Source organism: Pagrus pagrus (assembly GCF_965226575.1).
Source record: "Pagrus pagrus genome assembly, chromosome: 21".
Taxonomy (NCBI): Eukaryota; Metazoa; Chordata; class Actinopteri; order Spariformes; family Sparidae; genus Pagrus; species Pagrus pagrus.
In genome coordinates this window covers 17,126,920-17,153,061 of record NC_140208.1, presented here as the reverse complement: position 1 = coordinate 17,153,061, position 26,142 = coordinate 17,126,920, and the positions used below count along the sequence as shown (strand labels likewise).

The 26,142-nt window shown below is 41.9% G+C and overlaps 1 protein-coding gene across 1 annotated transcript in view; it reads right to left on the bottom strand.

Moving 5' to 3' along the window:
- Positions 1 to 19,654, bottom strand: part of rhbdf1b (rhomboid 5 homolog 1b) — a 39,512-nt gene extending 19,858 nt beyond the window's left edge. Inside the window, exon 1 of the mRNA XM_084341387.1 lies at positions 19,319 to 19,654. The gene's annotated coding sequence lies outside the window, so the exon portion shown is untranslated. The remainder of the gene's footprint in view (positions 1 to 19,318) is intronic.
- Positions 19,655 to 26,142: the final 6,488 nt, after the last annotated feature.

Sequence of the window (26,142 nt, the reverse complement as noted above, 5' to 3'; positions counted from 1 at the left end):
TACTGAGGTTACAGGAGGTGTGGATGTTTGTATTTCTGTCTTTTACAGGGGATTTGACCCGGTTTCAGTCTTTGATTTAGATTCAGAGTTACACACTAGATCACTTTATTCTCCAAATCTTTTGAGCTTCGTGCCGTTTATCAGCGTCTATATATAACTTGTGTAATCCCACAATTTAGGGGTAGTTAAAGAATTAGATATACAAGGTGAAATTATAGATGTTAAGTCTTATTTTAATACTGAAGGTTAAAGCTGTGTAGCATTTCTCCACAACTATTGGATGGGTCTTCTTTGGGGGATCACTCTTCCTCTTGTGCCACTTTTAGATTCACACTTATTCTCCTGAAATGTCTCGACAATGATTTTTCTGCTAGGAAATACATTCGTAGTGCCCAGAGGATGAATCCTAATGACTCCGGTGAACCGTTAACTTTTCCGCTACTGTCATCGTCAGGTCACATTCCCATCAGCCTCAGATTATGTTGTTAGTGCTAAATATCAAACGTTAGCCTCAGAGAGCCGCTAACATGCCCTCAGAAGGATTTGAAGGACGTGATAATGACAGAAAACATACACGTGATGTCGTTAACTCTGCACCTCGACTAAACAAATACCTTGTGACAGGACGCAAAGTCGAATTATCCTCCTCATTTTTCATTTTTAGGATATGTTGATACACTGTTTGTCGTTTGAATATACACCCATGTAGCTCTAAAGCCACGCTACACCAAGTTGACTTTAATTCCTTTCTCCTCTCAGCTGCCCGTGTCGGTGTTTTGGTCTCTCTGTGGTCACATGTGGAAGCCAGCGCGTTCTGTTACGGTCACAGAGGATAAACACAGCCCTGCAAATAGAAACCTCCACCAGAACAATCCATAACCACATCCTTTGCTTATTCTGTGGTGGTGATGGTGTTTGTGTGCACGCTGACAGGAGCAAGGAGGCACTCAGATGTAACTTCTGCAGTCGAGCATCCTGCAGGGTGCACACAAACGCATACGGTACACGAACACTCACTTGTCAGCCTCGGCTTCAGTGGCACGCATCAGGTTCTCTTGCGGTTCTCCATGCGGCTAAAGAAGAGCAGCTTTGTGCCGCTTTTTCATCTTGTTTCCATCGTCCGCCATTTGATACTCCGTGAATCAGGATCTCTATCTTTTTTTTTCTCTAGTTGGGTTTTCATGACAGGCAGATTAGGGGATGTAATCCCTGTGCTGCACACCACATGGCATTACCCTGCTGTCAGCCCACAGACGTCCTGATTGGACGGGGCAACAGCAAGCCAGCAGGAAGTCTCAGACACCGAGATACTCACTGTCAAAGAGGAAGAAGTGAAAGTTACTGTGATCACCAAAATGTTCTTTCGGGGCCAGCTGCTGGGCTTTCAAGGAGCTGTTTTACTTCGTTTATATGTGGCGGACCCCGCCACCTTTCGCCTGTGAGAACAGCTTGTTTATCCAGTTATGGAAAAGATAAATTTTTTCTGGGTTTGTTTGTTTGTTACCTCATTAATATTGTAAATATTAAAATTATGAGTTTGAATTTCTTCTCCAAAACTACACACTGCCCCTTTAAGATTTAAATGATGTTATTTTGATTCTACTTGGACTGAGATTAGAAAAATTGCTGTTTTATCAAATCAAAATCCGAGCTGACAAGAAAGCACCCTGAGATAACTGTTGTGGTTCACGCCATCAGTAGCGTCAGGTGATAGCTGCTTCCTTCTAAGAAGTATCACAGGAAACTGCAGCGCTGCAGCCTGATGTGCCTATAGGCGACTGCGGCAGCAGAGCGCCGTAACTGGATCCTCCTCACACAGGGTGACAGTTCCTGACATGCCGGGACAGAATCAAACAAAGGCACCCGAGCAAGACTTGTCCTGACACTGCTCCCTAATTCTGGTCTGTGAGGCACCGAGTCACTGCAGCTGCATGTCGATAAGCTTTAATATTCACTACATCTTTATGTTTAGCAGACCTCTCCCCCTCCCCCTCTCTTTCTTTCTTTCTTTCTTTCTTTCTTTCTTTCTGTCTTCTCTTCTCTCTCTCTGTTTTTTCATTCACTCTGCTGCTTAAAGGTGCAATAAAGAACAGGCAGTAGCTGTCTCTGCAGCACATGATATCAAAACTGTTACTTCTTCACATTCTGTTGGTAATTTTAGTTTTGAATGTTTTAAACTTAAAGGATAAGTACCGTTTTTTACAACCTGGACCTTATTTCTGGCAAAACATATGGTCATTTACTCACCCAGATAACTTTGGTGTCATTCGGCGTCGTTCGGACGAAATTAGATCCAGTGTAGCGGCGATATATCCATATAATGGGAGAGACGGGGCAGCGACACACAGCCTCTATATAACGCATTATCTGCCACGAAACTAGTTCATTTCATCAATATTTTGTTATGAAATGCTAGGGCTATTAGCCTCTGAGTCCGGGCTCGTCTATTGTCAACATCCGGGGTCTGTAGGCTGATCTACTACCTCTGACCTGGAAGATGTCGTCTCTGAGCTGCGCGCGCACCCGCGACAGCGCGGCTTGTTTACCTGTAGCTGCTACTGCTAGTTTGACCCCGGATGTTGATAACGGACGAGCCCGGACTCAGAGGGGAATAGCGCTAGCATTTCATAACAAAATATTGATGAAATTAACTAGTTTCGTGGCAGATAATGCGTTATATAGAGGCTGTGTGTCGCTGCCCCGTCTCTCCCATTATATGGATATATCGCCGCTACACTGGATCTAATTTCGTCCGAACGACGCCGAATGACACCAAAGTTATCTGGGTGAGTAAATGACCATATGTTTTGCCAGAAATAAGGTCCAGGTTGTAAAAAACGGTACTTATCCTTTAAATTCTTCATTAGCCTATTGTTGAATTGAATTAACCTATGATTGACTGTAGCCAGCTAACTGCTAACACACCTGCTAGCCAGATGAGTGCCAGTCAGTCACAATAGTAATAGCATTTTTTTTCATTCTACACTATTTCATTCAATAAAGAGTTATTTGAGAAAAAACTAAAACTAAGCGAGCTATCACGCTTGTTCACGGTCAGTTAGAAAGCTTGTTAGCTTAGCTCGGTCGCTAATGGATAAACTATAAATAAACTACATGCAACCCACTCTTTTGTCAGGGCTGGGTATACACCATTTATACACGGTGAGGTGAAATAGAAGCAACTTGTGCAACACAGATACAAATCTACAATAGCTTCCTCCATTCTGAACTCTCCGGTTCTTCACTGCCTCAGACTAAAGCGCTGTCGAGCTGGCTCGCCATCTGTTTGTCAAAGGTTCATCAAAGTTCAACTTGACACAAATAAGTTGCGTGCATTTACTTGGTCTCCGCGAGCTAATCCACTAATCGCTGCCATTCTATTGGAATTAACTGAATTAACATTGAAATTGCATTTCAAATGCAGGTGTGACCAGGCTTAAATACTATGATTACACGCTTTGTAGAGCCTGACATTCTGATTAAAAGAATTCTTAGGCCTGGCTGAGTCTGACTTCCTTGAATCTTTTACAGATTACTCTGTCCAAAGCCATTTACTCAAATCTGTATGATATTGCCATCGAGCAACAATAGCTGCCAACCAAAATCTGTTCCTTATTGAAAGACCTATAACTTTGGCTACTTTGGCTGCATTTGTGCAGGCTCTGTGCAAGCCAGATACCTGCTAAATTTCAGGCCCAACCAGATATTTCTTTTTATTGGACAGGTGAATGTTACATTGGGAGTCAAGAGTCGACCTCTTTTCCTTTCTCTCCGAGAGGAAGGTGCTGTAAAACTGACAATTACCAGAGCACGTCCAAGTTAATTGGTCGGGGACTCCGCAGCGGATTAATTCTCAGACAGTCCAGGTAGGTTCGAACATCATTACAGACATTGTTCTGCTCTAATAGGCACTACGACCTGCTCAACAGCACCCGTGGGTCAATTTAACTTCAGGTTGATGCTGTTTTTCCAGGATGGTGCTTGCAACTTGCAGAAGTTGTGGTCATGGGAACTCACCGACTGCAGTTTAACAGAAAGTTGCCTGCTTCAGGTGAAACTGAGGTCTTGAACAACATGGGTAAGCACACTGCACTGATTGATTCCTCTAAAGCATGTTTCCTCAATGACTCAAGGTGATGCCTTCAAATAGATTTTATCTGACCAACAATCCGATAAACAATTGAAACAAGTGTAGAAAATACATTCAGGACAGTATTTCATATGTTGTTTTGAAGTTGTACAGTAGTTTGAACCAGGCTAGCTGTTTCCCCCTACTTACAGTCTTTATGCTAAGCTATGCTACTTGGCTGCTGGCTGTAGCTTTATATAAGTTGTACAAATGTCAGAGTGGTAACGATCTTGTTATCTAAGTCTCAACAAGCGTGAGCGTGTTTTTCCAAATGTCAAATCTGTACTTTTAAAGGTGCCATATGTAAGAGTTGGCCACCTGTTGAAATTATACTACCATCAATTCAAAAGGCTGTTAGCTTGTTAGCCCAGTTAGCCGTGCAGCTAGCCAGACTACCAGGGGGAGTGTAGGCGTTTCGACCACTAGCATAGAAGCTCTGGATGACTGGAAGAAAGAGGTTTTCAGGCTAGCTGGTTAGCATGCTAGCTTCAGGCGACATAAGCGACATAATATCAAAACTGTTATTCAGTATTCTGTCATGATAATGATAACTTTAAACAAAGATTGTTACATACTGCATCTTAAAGATATTTCAACCTCCAGCATCCAAAATTCCTGCACTGTGATGTCAATAAATTGCACACAACACACTCATGTTCTCCACTAATATGTCTTTGTTTGTGTTTTCCTCTTAAATCAGAATGTGTTACTTCCTGTTTGTGACCATACCTTACATCAAAACCCGTTTGGACATAAAGAAACACATCGGGAGCGTTCATGTGCCCTACAGAACGATCTACAGAGCCTTCTTCACGGGCAAATCCATCATCCTGTTTGCTCTGATGTAACAAAGCATGAGCGGGTCACATAGATTAACTGTGAGTTATGCTGTGTGTGCTTTTACACTCCACCCCCACCGTAGGACCTGGGCCAGATGTTACAGTCATAACACAGCAGGTCATTTCCTTTCTGTTTGCATACTTCTGCTGTAGTTATGAGTGTGTGTGTGTGTGTGTGTGTGTGTGTGTCATCTGCTGCTACCTACTCAAACAAACACAAATAAATGATTAAACATCTGCCACAACTGGAGCAGAACATTTGTTATTCCAGAGAGCAATACTGTACATGACGAGTGGCATCAATGGCAATCAATATTTCATTTAAATTCTACTTGACTTATTCACTTCCTGAAACCTTCGTGACTCCACATTATCATCCCTTTTATATTGTCATCAATGGTTTCCTGTAATCATGCCAACATCCTCTACGGAGTAAAGTACAACCTGCTAATCGTCTCATATCTGCAGTCATTATGCAGAGGAATTCAACGAGACATCTGATATTTACCTGCACCCATCCCGGGAGAAGCGAGGACGGGATTTGGGAAGTTTAAATGGTTCGATAATTCTCCGAAATCCACAGACACCTGGGCTCATAATGAGTTGAAACCTGTCCGTCTGTCTAAACGCGTCTTGCGGCGTCCGTCTTTCATCTTCTTGCCGCAGATGACGCAAGAGCAAGCGGTTCATTAGTCAACCAGGGGTGCCGACACGAGTTCTACCAGATTACACGCACACAAGACAACACACACAGGACGCTGCTATTTAAATCTACTGTATATGTGGTATTTATAGTACACTTACAAAACAATACCATCAAATGTGACACATCAGTAAAATTAAACAACATTAAAATTACTGCTGTCACTATCTTTGTCATCGCTTCTTAAAATGAAAACCATATTTTCCTAGACCCCTCTTACCTCCTGTCACACAAAGGCCTTTGAAGCCTTGTATCCCTTTACCCACTCCCTGGTGACGCTTGGTTTTCTCATTCACTTTACTGTAGAGGATGAGCATTTTTTCCATCTGCTTTTCAATCCTTACACCATCTGCCTCTGTGAGAAATTCTCAAAGGCTTTGAATCCATTTTAGTAGTAAAAACAGTGCCCTGTACCCTCTCCTGTAAAGCATCGGCAACAGTCCACACTCAAATACAATCTGGTCTTTCCATCGGCGGTATCATTTGTTTACAGTCAGTATGAATTTATTGTTCTATTAATGTTTGATTGCGAGCTTGTGAGATTAAATTGTGGTCTGTTATTAAGTGCTGCTATGTAATATCGGTCAGTGTTATGCAATGATCAGTAATTGTGCAAGTTGTAGCTGTCAGCTTCTTGGCTTTCCCTCCAAGGCGCTCGCATTAACTGAGCAAAGATTAGCTCTGAGGTAGATGACTAATTCTTTGTGTGCCGCAACCTGCAACCCTTTCCTGCCTGCTGCAGCACGAGAGACACGAGAGCTGTGATCGTGGTTGATCGGGCTGGTTGTAATACAGTATATCATCATCCACAACCCAGTCCGTACACCTGTCCCAGCCTTTCTCCCATTTCAGTGAGATGGGAATGTCAGGGACCTGTCTTTGGTGACTAAAAGTGTGTTGTCGAGGTTGTTTATGAAGTCATACAGCGGTGTAACATAAGGGGTTCCTCTGCGACCGGTGATGTGCCGGTGAATAATGAATGATGAGGTGTATGAAATATTTACACCATAAGGAGCAGATTACATCATAAATGTAAGTAAACTGTGCTGTGTATGTATAAATATTTGCAAAAGGCTGCCCGAGACAAGCTCATGCACAATTCAGTTAGCTCATCTGGTCCCAAACACGGCAGATTGAAGACATGAACGCAGGCAGGGGTGAAATGTTAGCAAGGCAGGCTGAATTTGTATAAATACAAGGATGTTCAGATTAATTTCAGCGCTGTCTACAGTGCATGGCAATTTTTGCTTACTTGTCATTCTGAAGTAAATACTGATTGCACAGTGTATTGGCTGTAGAGAAATGACACCATCCGCAAAATTAAGGTCCTATTCAGGCACAACGGAAGTGCGTCTGCCATTACACAGTCAAAACAGGAAGAGGCATTGTTTTCCCCGGTCACTATCCTCAGGTAATAGTGAAACAACTGGAATAACCATGGAAACTCAGAGAGTGATTAGAAACAGAGGTTAAACCAGCCATATTGCTAACACAGCGTTAGTACCACAGGGAAACGCTAGGAGGGGGGCATGTTGCAACTTTAAGCAACAAGCTAACGCTATCGTAAGTTGCAGTTTCACTTTTTAAAACGATGATAAGCAGGTTCCCGTTTATCCAAGTTTCCCATCTGTGGCGTTGAATCCGAAATGATTCCACACGTTACTTCTGAGACCACGATCATCAATTCAGGCCGTTAGCTGTTTTACGTTAGCCAAGTGAGCAACAATTAGCCTGGTTTATTGAGTGCAAGAGCAAGTACATTCCCTTACGGACAGTCCATTTTAGGAAACACCTTTGCTGTGAGGGAACAAACTCTTGCACTTGCACAGAGTTTTTAATTAAAACTGATTTTAACAGATCAAATATTTAATAGATATTAATATTTTTCACATTGCAGCAGTAGTTTAAATTTCAATAAAAGTAACATTATGCATTATCAAGATTTGGCCTGACAGATGTTTCTAGAGAAAAAAAGACAAATTCATTATACAAATTAAAAAAATAAATAAATAAATAACTGTTTATGCTGTTTTATTTTGTGAGATAAAATGCTTCTTTTCTACATTTGTAGCATCCCTGATTATTAATCAGTTTTTACAATCTGAGCATGCCGGGCACAGTGACACTCGAAGCCTCCAGACACTAAACTCATTTTATGTACATGGCTGCCAGCATGTGAAGCTACCAGCAAACATTTAATGGTTCCAGCTTCCCAAATGTGAAATGATGCTGCTTCTGCTTGTCTTATGTTATAGTAACTTGAATATCCCTGGATTGTGGACTTTTGATCGGACAAACCAGGACATCTGATGACATCCCCCTTGCGCCGTTTTACTAACTGCCAGATTAACTGTAAATGAAAATAATCTGTCGCTGCAGCTGATATGGCTGAACTGATCACGAAGCCTATACGCTTAAGAAACATGTTTTTCTCCTCTGGTTGAATGTCCTTTGGCCTTAATACAAAAGGGAACAGCACAAAAAAAGCTGCTTAACTACACAGAGATAAACAGCAGCGCAGACAATCAGGACGGATCAGAGGTCAGGCCCACATGCTTTGTCTTCCTCCGAGGGCGATCATGTCTCTACTCAGCTGTGTAAGCAGGGGAGATTTAATTGCCACCTTGAAACCAGGGCTCACGTTCATCCACTCCTGGTTTTGCTTAGTCAAAAAGTCTCCGATCTTTCTAACAGTGACAAATGTCTCCTGGTGAATCAATTAAAAGATGATGAAAGGGTTGGCTGAGGCCATCAAGTGCTTCCTACTGTAGATTGACACGTGGCCTCGGGGAAAAGCAGCTTTTGAAATCACCGAATATTCAAAGCCCCCGACCGACCGACTGCACTTCACTCCACACCCACACCTTTCTGTGGAAGCAGTCTGCACAGGAAGACGAGTCAAGAAAAAAAAAGTGCTATCAAATTAAACCTCAAGGCAACCGTTGCTGGCACCTGTCACGATCTTAAAAAAATATATATGTATTCAAAAGTCCTGTATGCTTTCATTATGGCTGGAAATGCTCCACCACAGTGTTAACATGATAATAATGACAGTAAAACTCAGGCCTCCAGCCTTAAACTGTCTGCATCAAGGCAGAGAGAGGAGAAAAATACAACAACAGATGGAGAGAGATGACAAAAGCAGAGAAAGGACTGAATGTCATGTTGGGAGGAGATGTAAGGTAGTAAGTGAGCAGTAAAAAAAGAAAAGCTGCACCAAGTCGAGGAGAGAAGAAACAACAGGAAGTCCACTGCTGCAGAGAAAATAAACAACACCACACTGTGTGGGGGGAAATGGACGTGGAAGAGACGCGTTTTCTGTCTTGATCAAAAACGGTTTACAGCGTACATGCATGTCTAAACAACATGTGACACCCATTTTGCATAGTTTCACTGTGCGGGCTTGCAGGACGATGTGTGCATAAGTGTGTATACGCATGCATGTTTGCGCTTGTTAATTCATACCACTATGCATGGGGTGAGTAGGCAGGTCTGCCTGTCTGCTAGTGCCAAACATCTGCATTAGTTTACCAGTATGTCTCCGAGCCACTTTCACATCACACTGAGTCATTTGATCCATTGTTAATATGATAATCGCGAGTATTGATTATAGCGGCTTTAGGTTTTCTGGTCCGCCTCAGAAAACATCCGTCTTCTACAGTATTTTTCAATGACTGGATCAAATTGTCAAAACAAGAAAAACATGTCTGTGGGTGAAATCATTTCACATTCTGATTAATTCACTGACAGGTTAAACAGCAAGAAATAACTGGCAGCTGCACAGCAGTGCAGCAGAAATGATTTAATGGGAAAAAATATTCCCGAACAGAAAAAAGCAAGCAACTGCCATTCATCACTCCGAATGCTCCAACACCTCATGGCTCATTCAGCTGCCAACAATGCCACTGGAGAGAGTATAATGGTTTCTCAGCTCCTCCGCTAGTGTAAGACTTAAGAGGATAGAGCTGAGTTTCCTCAGCAGAGAGGACGTCTGGCTGCTGCCTGACAGTCTAGTCTTTTATAAAGTAGGAGCTGGTGACAGGAGAGACGGCAGGATGATGTGAGGGAAGACGAGCAGATGAAAGAGGGAGAGGAAGAGTAGCAGGGATTAAAACGTAAGAGGCACAGAGAGTGAAAGATGAGAAATATATCTGACGTTAATGCTGCACGATTTGTATGCTAATTATTTTTTCTAAATGATGATGAAATGCTAATGTGATGGTGGTTAAGGTAGTGATAGATTTGTTTTATTGCAGCTCCACAGTTAACAGTCGTCCCACAATCCCTTCCTTCTTTTAGCATTTGTAGTCCAAAAGAGGTGTTAGAACAGTTAGCTTAGCCTAAAAAAAGCTTTCTTAGCTTCCTAATTAGCCAAGAGGCTGCTAGCAAACGCACTCACAATATTTAGCGCAAATTGATTGTAAGCAGCAAGATTGAGTCTTTTCAGCCAAAAAATAGCCAAAACTCTCGGAGCAACCATGGTCACTCAACGTTGCTAACATTTAGCATCTCCAACATGGCTGCCTGAGGGTGTGCTAGTTCCAATTTCTCACCAGAAGTTCATAGAAATGTGAACTTTGGACTACAGTTGTAGTCCAAAAGAGCTTCAGTGTGAGAACAGTTAGCTTAGCCTAAAAAAAGCTTTCTTAGCTCGCTAATTAGCCAAGAGGCTGCTAGCAAACACACTCTAAATTAGCACAAAATGATTGTAAGCAGCAAATTTATTCTTTTCTGCCAAAACTCTCGGAGCAACCATAGTCATTCAACGTTGCTAACATTTAGCATCTCCAACATGGCTGCCTGAAGGTGTGCTAGTTGCATTTTCTCACCACAAGTTAACATAAATGTGAACTTTCTTCCTGCCTTTTCTGGTGCTCTTTTATATGCTTCATAATCTTTGTCGCTCTCACTCTTTTTTTTGTTTCAGCGTACTATTAGCATTTTTTTTTTCTTCCTTCCTATGACAGCTACACCTGTGCTGACACAGCATTCGTGCAAATCAGTGACAGTGACATAAAAGAGTAAAAGCAGGTTCACACATGCTATTTTTACTTCGCAGTTGAGTCTTTTGTATTAAACTCGCTCCTTTTCCCTGTTCCTTTTTTAAAACTGGGTGTTGCCCTGAATATAAATGAATGCACTGTAACTGGGATGACAGTCTTTTAAAAAACATTTCCTTTCTGATGCTCTTACTTTATATTGTGGGAATATTCTGATGCCACAATTTTACTCGGCGATTTGTTCTTTTCCTTTCAGCAGCATTAACTACCCTCCTGTGCTGAAGAGCAGCTGAGGCCAGAGTTCCCTCAAGTTCCCAATATCCTGAGGAGATTTACCAGGGATTACAGATTATATTAGAGGTGCAAACAGAACGACACCAGAGTTACGTCTGTACAATACAGCATGTTTAACGGACCTCACAGAGAATGTGAGTGCATCCTTGTTAGAGTCCATGTACGACCTTCGGACTGCTGGCCCCTCTGCCAAGAACTACAAGAGCTTCAATGAAGAACACAGAAAAGGCAGAACTCCAACACTTTTGTTACACAACAGGGCAAACTAAACTTATAATTATGAGGTTTTCATAATAGAGGTCAAGTCTTTTTAAAGTCTATATAAGCACTACCATGTTTTTAAGTCTAGCATGACCATCGGATCAAAAGCGATCAGTACAGCCACAGTGTCCTGTTTACGGACTTGCAGGCATCATCACCCTCGTGCTTATGCCCGTAAAATCAATTATCAGCCAAAAGGATAACAGTGGAGGACTCCATTGACCTGCATCTGTAGAATAAGCAACGCTGAGGCCCTGTGAGTCACTGGGAAACAATTTTCTGAACACCCTGCTTTCAGAAACCACTCAGAATTACGCAATCCTCATTAAAACATCTATCCGAGGAAAGATGCCAAAGCAAAATCTCCCTCGTCAGCCCTGTCTTCTGGAAATCACATGAGAAATGTTGTGCCACCCACGTTACATTTTTGTATCCACATAATGCCAAATGTTCTAATTCCCCTTCGATATCTGTTACTGTGATGGAAAGTCTGCTGGAGGCAACAAGAGCATGATTATGGTTTCTGTGGTTTTGGTTAAAAAAAAGAAAAAATCTTATTATTTGAAGCCCAAGACAGCATGTGTTTATTTTACTGACACTCCAAACCACAATCTTTATCTAATGATAAAACAGCAATAACCCATATTTTCATGTTAACAATGGATTACACAGCGTCAGCTTCACTCTTCTGGTTCACTGCTCTCATCGGCATTCATTTTCCTGTAACTACAGCTAAGCTACATGACCGGCACCAAGCAGTTGACAAACAAAAAGAAGTTAGCTGGTGAACAAAGTGGAGCATTTAGCAGCTAAAGAGCTAAATATTTTATTGTATTAGGAGTTGGTGGAGACCAAAAAAGAGCTAAAAGAAGAGTGAACAGACTTGTGTTGATCAGGTGGAACGAAACCAGCCGATATCAGAATTTTAAACATTGATACAATACTAGTATAAAAGAAAAATGTCAAAAGTCAGAGGCGCAGTGCCCTACAAAGGCATAAAACAGTAGTTTAGTTTAGTTCTGACTGAAAATGATATTTTAAATGTCTGTTTTATATCGTGACAAAATGTCCTGAGTTCATTCTTGTTCTCAGAAAAAAAGCGAAGACATAAAAATGACTTGAACAGTACATATTGTTCTACCTTTAACGCATTTGGCTGGACAGTCAAAAAACTGAACACCCATCAACACCTTTGTGGATCTGATTGTAGATCAGTTTTTTATTGCTTTGGTACGTCTGACGCTGTGGAATGAAGATATTGTGTCATTTTAAACGTGTGGTATCGAAATAAGTAGGAAGGGAGGTTTTTGCTTGTGTTACCCCCCCTTTTCCCTCCTATCAAAACAATTCATTTCTATGAGACAGGTTTGCCCTCAAATTCACACAGTCTTACAGTGATTTCTGAACAGATCCACTGGAAGTTTCTCAAGGGCACAGTATTGACGAAAGAGTGGAAAACACCGCTTACTGACTTTCCCACTACAGTCATCTCTAGCCACGGATTTAAACCGGCATTGTCCTGCTCTCACACGCTCCCACAGCTGTGAACGAATCCAGTGTTTTCTCTAAATGTGCCTTTGATGGCGAATCTGAGCCTTGTCGATCAGACTGCAACAGACCTGCCGACGCATGGAGACATTTCTTTTGTTCCTGTGTTGACACTTCCAAAATTCAGTACATCCACTCTGGGGGAGAAAGGTATAAGATCCCCACAAACAATTTTCCACAAGTGGGCTGCCAAATCTGTGATAGAAAGCACAAGGGAACGTCAAATAAAGAGCTATTTCCAGGCCAACTTCAAATTGCTTCTTTTGTGCATCCAACAAAAACCCAAAGACTCTTTATTTACTATCATAAATGACAAGGAACAGCAGCAGATCCTACAATTGACAAGTTGGAACCAGCAAACGTTGCTGAAAAGATTACTAATTCATTATCAAAACAGTCGGCAATTAATTGACAGATCGTTGCAGCTCTGCCCTCGTGTAAAACTGCTTAAATCTGTCGCTCTAGAATGGATGGCTGGTGTGTGATATACAGAAAATTCACGTATACATTAAATCCCGTAGTAAAACAGAAACAGACGTGGAAAGAGCGACTGAGTGAGGAGTTGACAGGCAGGACGAGAGACAAAGGGAGCCGCTCAGCTGACCCTCGTACGAAGCCGCTTTGTGTCGGCTGCATGGTGACAGGAAGGTCATCGTCACAATAAGTGTCTACTCAAGTATGGCCTCGCCTGGAGACATGAATAGACCTCCTCAGCAGCCATCCATCCCTCCCGCCATCCCTCCTTCCTGCCGCCCGTCTACGCAGCCAGCAGACTCGTGCTGCGCGCTCCAATACAACAGCTTCCTCTGTTGGCTGGCCTTGTATGAAAACTTAATGGTAATTGCCCACAGATGCCACATAGGGGACGATAGTGGGGAGAGAGAGGATTGGCTTTGAAAAGAATATTTTGAGGAAAAATGGAGGTCATAATTGTGGTTTGAAAGAAACAGAGAGGATCTTCATGGAGAAGTCTGGAGTCTCTCAGGAGAACACTGGCCCGGGGACAGGATTGTCATCAGATGGACACTGAAGGAGAGTTCGGAGAGTATAATATATGCCACATAATGGGCAGATTAAAATTCCTTTTTGGCAGGCAGTTTGCTATTCATCCAGGCTTTTTGTTACAAGTTCACCAAAAAGACGACGGGTTCCTCGGAAAAGCTTAATGGACTAAATCTCAGCGATGGATAAGACGGGCATTATTCCACGTTTCCTTAATGAATAATGAAAACAACAAACAGTTTGTTAATTTGTCTCTCAAAACATCTGAGCTGAAATAGTTAGATAAAAGTAGGCTAACAGAAAAGGCTTGATGTGATTGAATGAAATGTAAGTATTTAGCTAAAAGCGATGCATAAATGGCTAATAAAGATAGCTAGATCAGAGGTAATGGTTGAAACATCTAAGAAGAACGAATGCGAACACGACCACAAAGAGCTTAACACTGACTCATCAGTCGCACGAAACAAATTATCATTACAATCAATCAAAAGTGTTAAACAACATCCAGGTTCACTTTGCAGTAATTCATCAGAGCAGCGAGTGGCCATTTCAGGAGAAAATAAAACTTAATGAGTTTTTTTAAGCAGCTAAAAGTAGATACAAACATGAGCCCACAGTGTGCAGACCAACTCCGCTCAGCGATTTCCTCAGGTAACCCTGAAGTGGTTCAATATTATTGCACAGGTGCATCTATTGACCGTGACCGAAATTAATGACCCATATATATATATATATATATATAAATGTATAGTGGCCCATGGTGGTTATACTGTACAACCATTAGTGGTTACAAATACAGTACATATTCAATAGTTTTCTTAAATACCACCAGTTTCAGTTGACACATTCAGAAGCTTCTTTCAAGTCAGGTCTTCATTTATTCTCCCGTGTTCCTCAGGGAACCTGTTTAAGCAGCTTCAACCGAGCATATGGAAAAGATAAGTGCACGACGGTACATCTGGACATTTTTCATCAGCCCTATCCCATCAACCCTTAATTCAGTGATCTACCCCTGACCTCTCAGTGACCCATCTGTCCAAACACTGATCCTTCACTTTAACTTTCCACAATCTATTTGATGTACAGTGCTGTTTTCACTCATCGACTCTATAGCCTTTCTATTTCTGTCTCCATCTCTAGGATGGAGGAGGAAAATTAAACCAGCAGCGACACAGTGGGGAGCGGACGTCAGATTAAAATAATACTGCAAAGATTAGTATCTGCAAATGTATGTTTGTAACTCAGATAGCAATAGTACTGAGTACGGATTATTAAAAATATCCCTTAACTATCATGATCTGATGTTTGGTTTTTCATTTATTTATCTGTAAAGTAAGAATAGCATGAGTGTATGAACTCACTACAGATGTACTGTATCTGCCATGCTGATAGGGCCACTCTGGCTCTGATACAGGGTGATGATTATGATATGTGGGGAAAAGGAAGAAAGAGAGAGAAGAGAGAATTAAAGAAACTCTGTCCAGATTGTTAGGGATCAGCTCATATCTTGATCATTTGGTCTTTCGGGGGACGCAAAGACATTGGACTCTGGTGGACACAGCAGTCCTGACACACACTGCACTGTGAAAATAGATTGAACCTTTCCTAGGGTGCACTGAGGTGACTTCCTCACCTGCAACGGTTTGATATCTCGGTCAATAGACACCATCTGAAGGCAGCGCCTATGTTCTTTAACTGAAGTGATGACGTCACTATCAAACCACAGTTACGCACAACAGATAGTCGCAGAACAACCACAGACACCTCTGCAAACTTTCAGGTCTGATGATAACTCTGATCAGTTTCAGCTGAACATGTGTCAACCAATGTGTGAGACTTTGGAAAAGGTCACAGTCAAATAAATATCATCACAACACTTCTCTCTCTGCCTAATAATGCCCTCAGGACCGTCCATCCTCTCCTGGTATCTTCATCCAAAGATCATCAGGCAACCAGGTGAAATGTCTGGGGCGCCATCTTCTTTTCAACAAGCCTGGTCAGAGAGTGTTCCTCGAGCTCTGCATGGCTGCAACCTGCGTTGCACTGCTAGGTTCACAGAAATAGAGCCTTCGGCCATGCTAGCCACTGTGTGGGGCTATACTTAGGCAGAGCGGTGCTTTGAGCTAACGTCAGCATCCTAACACACTTTCAGCGATGATGCTTATGTGCTGAAGTTCAGCAGGAACAATGGTTACTGTTCCCAAGCTTAGGTTAGCACATTAGCATGCTAACATTTGTTATATATTATTTTGGATACGGACTATGTTCCGAAGGAGTAGGAAAAAAATCTGAATACGGCAGCTATTTAAAAGTCGAGTAAGATATCGAGAACGTCTCCTTTAGCTCTACACGCTGCTGTTTCCTGCTTTTGTTAAAGTAACTTTAGTCAAAAATTCTATTTAAATATCTTGACAGGCGTGTTTTAGATGAAAGAGCTTCTTGTGCAGTGACAAGCAGCAGCAGAAAACACAAGAAAGAGAAACAGTGCAGCTTGTGGGTACTGGAGAAGAACCACTCATGGGCAAACTGCCATGAAATATGCATTGTAAGAATGCTGGAGGGCTCCTGTAAAAAAAACAAACCAGTTTTTTTAGCCTGATCCACCCGTACAAACAGGAAGATGCATTTCACTTCACAGAGAATTAAAGCTGCTGTTGTCGCTGCCGCTTCTTTTCTATCAAACCTGTTCAAACACGCTGAACACAGAAGACACAAATAGATAAAAACACACCTGCAAAAAGCCACCGTGCACACAGACACCTACTTTATTTACACTTACTCACGCACAGAGTGGCAGTTCACACCAGATGAAACATCTACCAAGGCTGCTGACAGCTTCCTGCTTAGAGCTGTGTGTGTGTGTGTGTGTTCTACTTTTGTCTTCAGACTGTGTGAGGCTGTGAATGTGTCAGTTGTGATTTCAACTCAGTCACAGTCAGGACACGTTTTAATATTGTAAAGCAGAGCTAATTTTCACATGTGACGATGCTTGTAAGTTCACAGATAACACTGAAAATCATTAAGACCTAATTTGGGCTCAGCTTAAAGGATAATTTGGACTTTAAGTGTGATTTCTCATGCCAGAAATAGCAAATAAGACCTTTTCCAACTCACAGGAAGCGTGATTGAAACAATTGTGGATTTTTTCCCCTATCCCAGAAAGATATGGGGTTCAGCCAGCCCTTTCTCAAGCACACAGACAAATATGACCTAGTGACAGTTCTCACATGAGAGGATTGTCTTCATGTAATGTTTGTAGTGAACTGGATATCTTTTGGTTTTACACCCGAAAATAGCAGCAACGATTAGTTGATCAATTGATTAGTTGATAGAAAGACAATTATTTTCCAACCATGTTGATTAGATTGATTTTTAGTGCCGATAGTAGGAAGTAAAAGATTCTGATATTGGTCAGTGAACATTTTTTGCAATGGTACCTCAAATTTAGTTATCAAACACAAAGATATGTAACAGAGGCAGGATGTTACACCAGTGCACTGAAACAGTAAACATACTGGGAATTTAAAAATTATCCCATCTGGCTGTAATTTTGATAATCAATTGATCTTTTCAGTCATTTTTCAGGCAACAATGTCAAACGTTTCCTGGTTCCAGCTTCTTAAATGTGATGATTTGCTGCTTTACTTTGTCATTTATGACAGTAAATGAAGAGTCTTTAGGTTTTGGACTCTTGATTGGACAAAAGAAGCATGTGAAGACGTCGCTTTGGGCTCTGGGGAATCGTGATGAGCATTTTTCCCAAGTTGTGATATTTTACAGACTAAATAAAGAATTGATTGATCGTGGAAATAATGAATCGATGATGAAAATATGTAACATAACTAGTTGCAGGCCTAGACCCAAAGATCTTCTGTACGTAGGTCAGACAAAAAAAGATGTAACTGTCGTCTTCTGCTTCACAACACATTAACCGAGAAAAACAGCAGCAGATGAATCGGTAATGAAAATCATCAGTTGCAGCTAAAATTGTTGCCAAAATGAGATATTTTAACATTTTGCTAACTCATTTACCTCCATTTGGTTCCTAACAGAAAACAACTGGAGATTTAGTTAGTGAAAAACAATTCATCACTGTGGATACAAAGCAAGAAGTGCAGCCTGTATCATTCAGAATGCTACAAAAAGGTCTGTTTTGCAGACGATATTTCAGTTTTTTCAACGTTCAACATACTTTCCCACAATAACAATTCACAGTTACTGAAAGACTTTTCCTTTCAAAGTAAAACACCAAATCAACAGCTACCATTCTCTGTGGCTACATCGTCCTTTACATTTCTTGATGTCAGCAACAAGGCGCTCCCACACAGGACAGTGTTTAATGAAACAAACACGGATTATAGAATGATCGCTGCTTCGCCGGAAGTAACTTTTATTCATTTTGGTGGAACAAATGTCTCATAATGACATAAAAGAGTGAGGCATGGGTAGAAGATTAGAGTCTGAGAGGTCCTTACAGAGAAAAAAACATGTGTGTGTGTGTGTGTGTGTGTGTGTGTGTGTGAGACAATTAACTCCTCATTAACTCAACACTGAGCCTCCATGTATGAGCACTGCAGGTCAAACACTGGCCACTAATCCGGTCTCCCTCAGTAACTCTACAGTTCCAGGTGTGTGTGCTGCATGAGAGTGTGTGTGTGTGTGTGTGTGTGTGTGTGTGTGTGTGCTCGCTCCTGCCATCTGGCCCAAAAGTCTGCTTCCTACCATCTTTCCTAACAGGAAGCCAAAACAAATCCTTGATGACACGGGTCACTGCTTTAATTGTCTCTGTGGGATTTCTGCCCAGCCAGCAACCCGAAGCGCCCTCGTCCATCTAAGCAGCACCGGAGCCTGGAGCATCCAGAACCCATTCGTCTCTCTTAGAACCTGGACGAGTGTGCGTGGGAGTGTGTGCATCATGTAACGTATGTGCATGCACTTTTGACTTGATTTACTACAGCATTGTGGAGCGCAGACTATAGAGGGGATTCAAGGTACTGGATGTTCTCCCTCCTTTTCTCTCAGTCTCACACACACACACACACACACACACACACACACCTCACTGGATCTATACTAATAAAGCCCTGATGACTTCCATAGAAGAGGTAAGCATCAATGAAACAGGATGAATCATGAGAGGGAGAAAATCCCCTGGTGTTTGTGTGTTTGTGTGTGTGACAGACAGACAGACAGACAGACACACACACACACACACACGCACACCTGTTCCTCTCACTTTCAGCCTGACATGAACCTGACCAGAGGCTTCACAAGATTATGACATTTTAATTTGAAAGGCTTGAAGACAGTCCACATGTGTGAAAGTCTCATCATGCACAAACTGTCACCCATGGGTCCCCCCCTCTCCCCCTATGAGACCCCACCCAGAGACCCCCGTGTGCTGCAGCGCCGGTGAAACCCTGCAAACCTGCACTGAGAGCACCGTGCAGGCAGCGAGCTGCTCCAGCGAGGTGCGCACTCGCTGACAGCCGGTGTGTGAGGCACCGGGCTCGGTCTCACTCGCACCGTTCCCCCCGCTCACCTTCAAACTGAGTCCGGCTCCCGCAGCCCGGCACGGCACGGCACGGCCCCCAAGGCTCCCCGCCGGTGAGATGCTCACACGCCGGTCACTTCATAAGTTATCCCTGCCACACATCACGAGGAAGAGTAGTTTCACTATCAGGCTCGAGCTCCAGATGTTGGCGAGGGCGGTGTTCCCATACAGATGTCAGAAAGCAGCCGAGAGAAGCCTCCGAAGAACACCGGGTCGTCTGCGGCTGTCCGCCCGCCGCACCGGCTCAGAGTTTCGGTGTGACTGTGGAGTGTCCCCCGGTCTGTCCCCGCTGCTGCTGCTGCTGCTGCCGCCGCCGCTGGATGACAGGACACAGACCGAGGAGGACCGACTGACTGGGCCTCACAGCCCCGCCTAGCGGTGACACCGAGCACCTGCAGGTAACAGAGTGCATCCTGTTAAAATCTGAGGGCTCGTTGTAATTATGAGCTTTTACATAATTGAGTAGTGACAAAGACTAGACGTCCCATCTGGTCTGAATGTTGTGTCATCTGTTCACTGTGTTTTCATTATTAAATACACAAACAGCTGCTGAAGAAAATGAATACAAGCTAATGTCACAGGGGCGTAAATCCCAGGGGGGTCACAAACCACCCCCACCCCAACCCCCCAAAAGACTTTTTTTTTTTAAAAATATAAAAAATATTATTTGTCCCCTAATAGATAACTGGAAACACAACAATTTAATATAACTATATTAATAACACAAAAAAAAGCACTTGCCCCTTTAGCCCTCGGCAGTGGCAGATGATGCAGGTAGCCTACACTGACATTGGCGCCCAATAGGGGGCAGCGTATCGCCAAAGTAATCTAACTGCTGCTAGCTCAGTTAGCCGTGCAGCTAGCAGACAGACCGGGTCTCTGGAGCAGTGGAGGAGTGTTGGTGTTTACGCTGCCGGCACAAGAGCTTTGATCCATAACACCCTGGGGCTAGCTTGTTAGCATGCTAACTTCAGTAGATATCTAATAGACGTCATAACATCAAAGCTTTTATTTACATTCTATTAATTTAGGTACTTTTGGATTTGTTGACTAAAATTCTTACATATTGCATCTTTAAATATGCCAATACATATTCAGCCATTTTCCCCTGACGTGACACGCAGGTGTCTGAAAGTGAAATGTACTGAATGTCATCAAACGGTAATATTAACTCGGTAGTAGGTGAATGCTAATGTTAGTTAATGGGTTATCAAATATGTTTTATTAAGACATTTTCTCCAGATTTCTGTCATTTTTTTCTGTTGCTAATCAATTAAGAAGTGTTGAATAATGAGGAAAATGGCCACCGTGCAAATATGGCCTATTATCCAGATTATACTGTAAAATATTGTTTTTTATCTATCTTTACTTTGTCATTCACGTATTAATGTTTAAGTATTTTAGAATACCAGCTCAAGTAACTGAAACATAAAAATATAAATTTTATGTGTACTTTTTCTTTAACCACTGGTTTTGCCAGCCTTCTCCTGTCACTGTGTCTGGGTGAGTTTTAATTTAAACTATTAAACATTAATCACTTTTTACTCTTGACAGCAAATTGAAGAACTGCCTTCATTGCTGCAAGTTAAATCTGAATCCACTGCTCAACATTCTTTATACATTACACATCTTGAAATATGTCAAAAAAATCAAGAATGATAATTTAATCTTAAACTGGCCCAACTTTGTGCTCAAGAGAGGCCAGACTGACACAGATGTCTGAGTCCTCACTGGTCACCTGGTGTTCATTTAGTCCCCACGTCCCATTGTTCCCACGCAGACAGCCATGTTTACTTTAACAAGTTAAATTGGATTAGAAATATGCACATGTTTTGCTCAGTGTTTGCTCTGAATTACTTGGTCTAAGTGCCATTGTTTGTCAGATGACAATGAGCATGGGCAGGTGAAAGTTAGGTACTTTCCAGTCAGATGCCTGAGGAACTGCACCGCTGAACACACACATTAAAGGTGCAGTATGTAGTTTTGGGGAAGTCATTTTAATCAGAAGAGAAAAATCTTCATTCACTGTTTTTTTTTTTATCTTTAAATATGCTTAATAATGCTAAAATGTTTATGCTTATGTTTACTTTGTTTATATGTGGCGGACCCTGCCACCTTTCTAGCTTTAAACAGTGTTCTGGGACCATATTTTCCTCTGAAGACAGCTTGTTCATTCAGTCATGGAAAAGATAAATATTTTCTGAGTTTGTATTATTACCTCATTTATATTGTAAATATTAAAATTCTGAGTTTGAATTTATCCTCCAAAAATACGTAGTACCCCTTTAAATTAAATTAGAAGTATGTTTTGCTCAGTGAGCAACACAGGTAAAAGTCTGGTACTTTCCAGTCAGATGCCTAAAGAACTAAAATGCTGCACCCACACATTAACTGTAATTTCTGCCCTCCTCAAGTGCACCCACCCTTCTTCTTCTTCTTATCCCAGTGTTTTGGTCTGATTGACGAATAGCTCTTCATAAAACCTGCAGCCCGGGGCCCCAAATTTATGTTCAAATGTCTGATGTGCTCGCTACGTAGAAAACATTGTGCATTGAGACTTTAGAAATACAGGCACATGCCCCTCTGTTTCCCCTGCGGGGTCGGTGTCCTGTTCCCTCAGCGCCTCACAGCCAATAGCAACCTCTGATGGGTTCATCTGACCACCGTCTCTTGTCACCACCGTTCACCACAACGTTCAGTCACTGCCACAGTGTGGTCGTCACAATTGAAAAGAAACAGCACACGGGGTACAGCTCAGTACAGAGGATCATTTCTGTGGTTCTCTGTACAGGCCTGACCAGGTGTGTCTGGGTGTGGTAGAGATGGATTCTCACTTTTGGTGTGGTGATTAATAGCTGAAAAAATTAATTATGTAATTGATGCCTCATGGCAATAGAGAAAATAAAGAAACACAGGCAGTGTTAGTGGCTTCACTGTCCTGAACCTCAATAACAACTTCAACCATTTTAAGCAGCAGCGTGTTGTTTCTGGTTGTGCCAAAAAGCCTGCACATGATTTCACTTGAGGAAATCATAAAAACACTCTCAGTGCATGTATTTGTTCACAAGGATCTTCATGTTAAGTGTGCACATCTTCTGTTCGCCTCTCGCAACACACATTTTGCCCTTTCAGCCTCAAATTTGGAGTTCACGTTCATCCCTCCTATGGTTATACAGCAGAATATGGTGTGGCAGTTGCTTTATCTCACAATAGCTCTGAGTGCTGAACACAGATATGCTGCGGACAGTAAGAATGTTGAGTGTGTCGTACTTGACTTCCACTACAAGGCAACAAAGGAAGACGCCGAGGTTCGGTCACGTGACGTTTTCTGTTTATCTGTTAAAGAAATGTCTTAAAGAAACTCTTGTTTGGAAAAAAAGCATCTGGTTTTGTGCACAAGCTTTACCACCAACAGTCAAACAGATGTGTGTGTGCACATATGCAAAAGAGATACAGTAAACGTCTTCGCTGCTTTGATTCTGCCTCTGTTCTCTGCAGGCACTGAGGAGCCTTGACCCCATAATGTCTGACTGAAGTACACAAGGAGCAGGGTCGCTGGATGGAGCGGTAGCATTAGCGTGGTATCAAACTTTCATTTAATCTCCTGGTTTTAATTTGTGTTTGGTGCTCAGAACCTTAAAGGTGCAATATGTAAGATTGGTGTTGAAATACAATGAGAAGAAATAACAGTATTGACATTATGACGTCTGTGTTTTATGTTGCAGAGATAGTACTTACTGAAGTTAGCATGCTAACCAGCCAACCTGGCCCAAAGCTCCCATGCTAGCAGTATAAACACCTTCCCCAGTGCTACAAGCTCCCAGTCTGGACCGCTAGATGCACGGCTAACTATGCTAACTAGCCAACGGCAGCCACAGTTAGCAGCAGTTGGCGGTTACTCTTCTGATAAGAAGAAGTAAAGTTGGTGTCACGTGGCATCTGCGATCAACAGTTTCTACAGTTTGCACGGGTTTTTTTTGTTGTTTTGACGTGAATCCAGTGAAGGTGCGAGATGGGGCGCCTCATTTAGAGGCTGAATATTATCAATAACACCTTTTAATTATTGCTTCATTTAAAAATGACATATTCCATGTGGAATGTTTCAAAGGGCGGGCGTGTTTTGAAAGTCTCCCTGCCAAAAAGCAATGTTCGAGTGTGTAAGCCGTGTGCGTGTGCTGGTGTGTAGAGAGAGTGCATGGGTGTGTGTTGTGTTTCCTGAGCTGAGCAGAGCGACCGCGTTTCCTCCCGCTGCCTGTTCAGTTGCAAGTTGCTCGGTTACATGCAGCACCGCCGTGCCGCATTAAAATCTCCTGCTGGAGGCCAGGACAGGATGCTGTACTGGCAAAAGAAATGGGCCCATACATGGGAGGGACTGGGCCTCGGCTTCTATACTGGTGAGTCACCAGTAAAGACAGGAGGAAACCGCCTGTGCTCAGGTCGAGTTTCTCTGGTGGTTTGATGCATTTTTGTTCCAGTTTTAGATTATTCTGCTGCAGTCGTACTTCATGTCTGGCAGGAGTTTAAGCTGATTCACTCATGCTTACACATGCACACCAGCGTCTGCCCACATGCAGTTTCTGAACACTATTTGCTTTGCCCTTTGTTGTGTTGCACGCTGAGTGGGAGTGACATTACGTGCAGGACATACAGAGAACTGCTTCCCTTTTGTAAAAACTGATTACAATGCGTAGCTGCAGGAAACGAGCTTTAAGGATAATCAGCCAGGGCAGGAAACAGGCGAGAGTTGCAAAAGGTGGGTTTCATGCCTTAGGATGCTTTTATAGACCTAATTATGAATTGATTATCCGCTTCAAACTGCCGTCTCTTTTCCTCGCTGTTATCATATGGAAACAGTTTTTTTTAAAAAGTGCAGAGGATTCAGCACAATAAAACTCAGGAACTAATTAAAATACCTAACCACTCTGGTTGGTTACATTTAAAAGGCCCATGAGGACCACACGGACCTTTGCATCTAAAGCTTCTTCAGGTGATATAACACACAAACATATAACTGACTTTGTCCTAAAGTCTGTATCCCTGTGTGTCAGTGTAAAAGAGTTTCTGTTGAGCTTTGCTTTTAGCAATGAAAAAATACATACAATATCTATTCCAGCATCACAATATAATGACAAAAGTCCTGTGGTGTTAAAATAAACAGTGTTTAACCATCATCCTTTACCTTATAGCTCCATCTTGTGGAGTAATAAAGGAACTATGTTTGTGAGGTTTCTTAAGGTGTGATCTGATAACCAGACCGCTTTTTCAGTTTCTTGTTTTCTGTCTTATCCACTTCTGTGTTTCTTTAATTCTTAATTGAAAACAGTAAATTATTTTTCAAACAGCTAGAGACTGCCAGCTGTCTTCCTCCTCCTCCTCCTCCTCTTCTTTTTCCTCTTCTTCTTGTCCATTCTCTTGTTCTTGTGATTAAGAGAATAAATATTCATGGTCTCTTGATGAAACATACCCTCAACAGCAGAATAATTCACTGTGCTGGCTGGTTATCAAGGACTGTGATGTATTATACTGTATGACCATCCTGCATTTCATTAATACACACAGGAGTCACAGAGGCTGGTTAGCTTTCAGGTCTAAATGTGTTTTTCAATTAAAACATATTCCGTGTTTTTCATTTTGGCTCAGTGTAAATCGCTAAGGTCGGTTAATCCGGCCCTGGTTGGAGCAGATAAATGATGTGGGGCTGTTTGTAATGAATAAAATGAAGTGCAAACATCTGGTGTGTGGATTTATGAGATTTATGTACGACTACACCACCTGCTGCACATCAGGATATATATGTACAGTATGTTCAGCAAAGAAATGGGTAATACCAATAACCTTAAAGGAGCACTATGTATTTTTTTATGATTTTTTATTATTATTATTAGGACAGCAGTTAATATAAGAAGACAAATATGCATACAAAGTCAGTTTAAACTCTTCTGCAGTCGTCGCTTTGTAGTTTTGAGGAAGACTTTTTTTTTTTTTGCTTTTTCCATTTGTGAAGCCAAAACAAACTAAATAAATAAACTGTCTTTGTTTTCATGACTGAATAAACCGAATAAACAAACTGACCTTAAAGGACAACACAAGTTCATACTGTTTTACTTAGTTTGTATGTGGCGGACCCTGCCATGTTTCTAGCTTTTCTAGCTGTTCTAGTTTTAAGTACTTGGTACCATTTTAAGATCCTTGTGCTTTGAATTTCTGCTTCTATTTTATGCAATGATCTCTACTAATACAATACAATGAAAAAATATATAAATGCAGAACTAATAATGGAGTATTTCTACCTTGAGGTATTGCTATGAAAAAAATCTTCCTCCACAAGGTGGAGCTATGAGATGCAAAATGATGAGTTCCCTCTAAAAACCCAGGGTCTGTTCATTAAATGAAGATTATTTACACAACATGAACATATAACTGTGGAGGAGTAAATCTGAAGTTCTTTTGTTTGTGATTGTGTGATAATTGACAACAGAGTGAAAGAAGCTCAAGTGGCACAATCGGTCAGCGCACGGTACTTATAAGACAGTAACTTGCAGAGTGATGCCGAGGTTGTGAGTTCGAGCCTCACCTGGAGCAGAGATCTTTCACTTTCTGGTTGTATCCTCTGTGACCAGCCAACAAAAGACATATAAATAGCTAAAACGTCACCACATTCAATAAAAAACAAAACACCAGTCCACCTCAGTAACACCTAATAACAATATGTAGATCCTAGTGAGCTTGTTATAGTTTAAGCATCATCGGTCAACAGTCTCATTACTGAAAAGGCCACACATGCAGTTTAACTTTGACCAGCTGCTGCATGA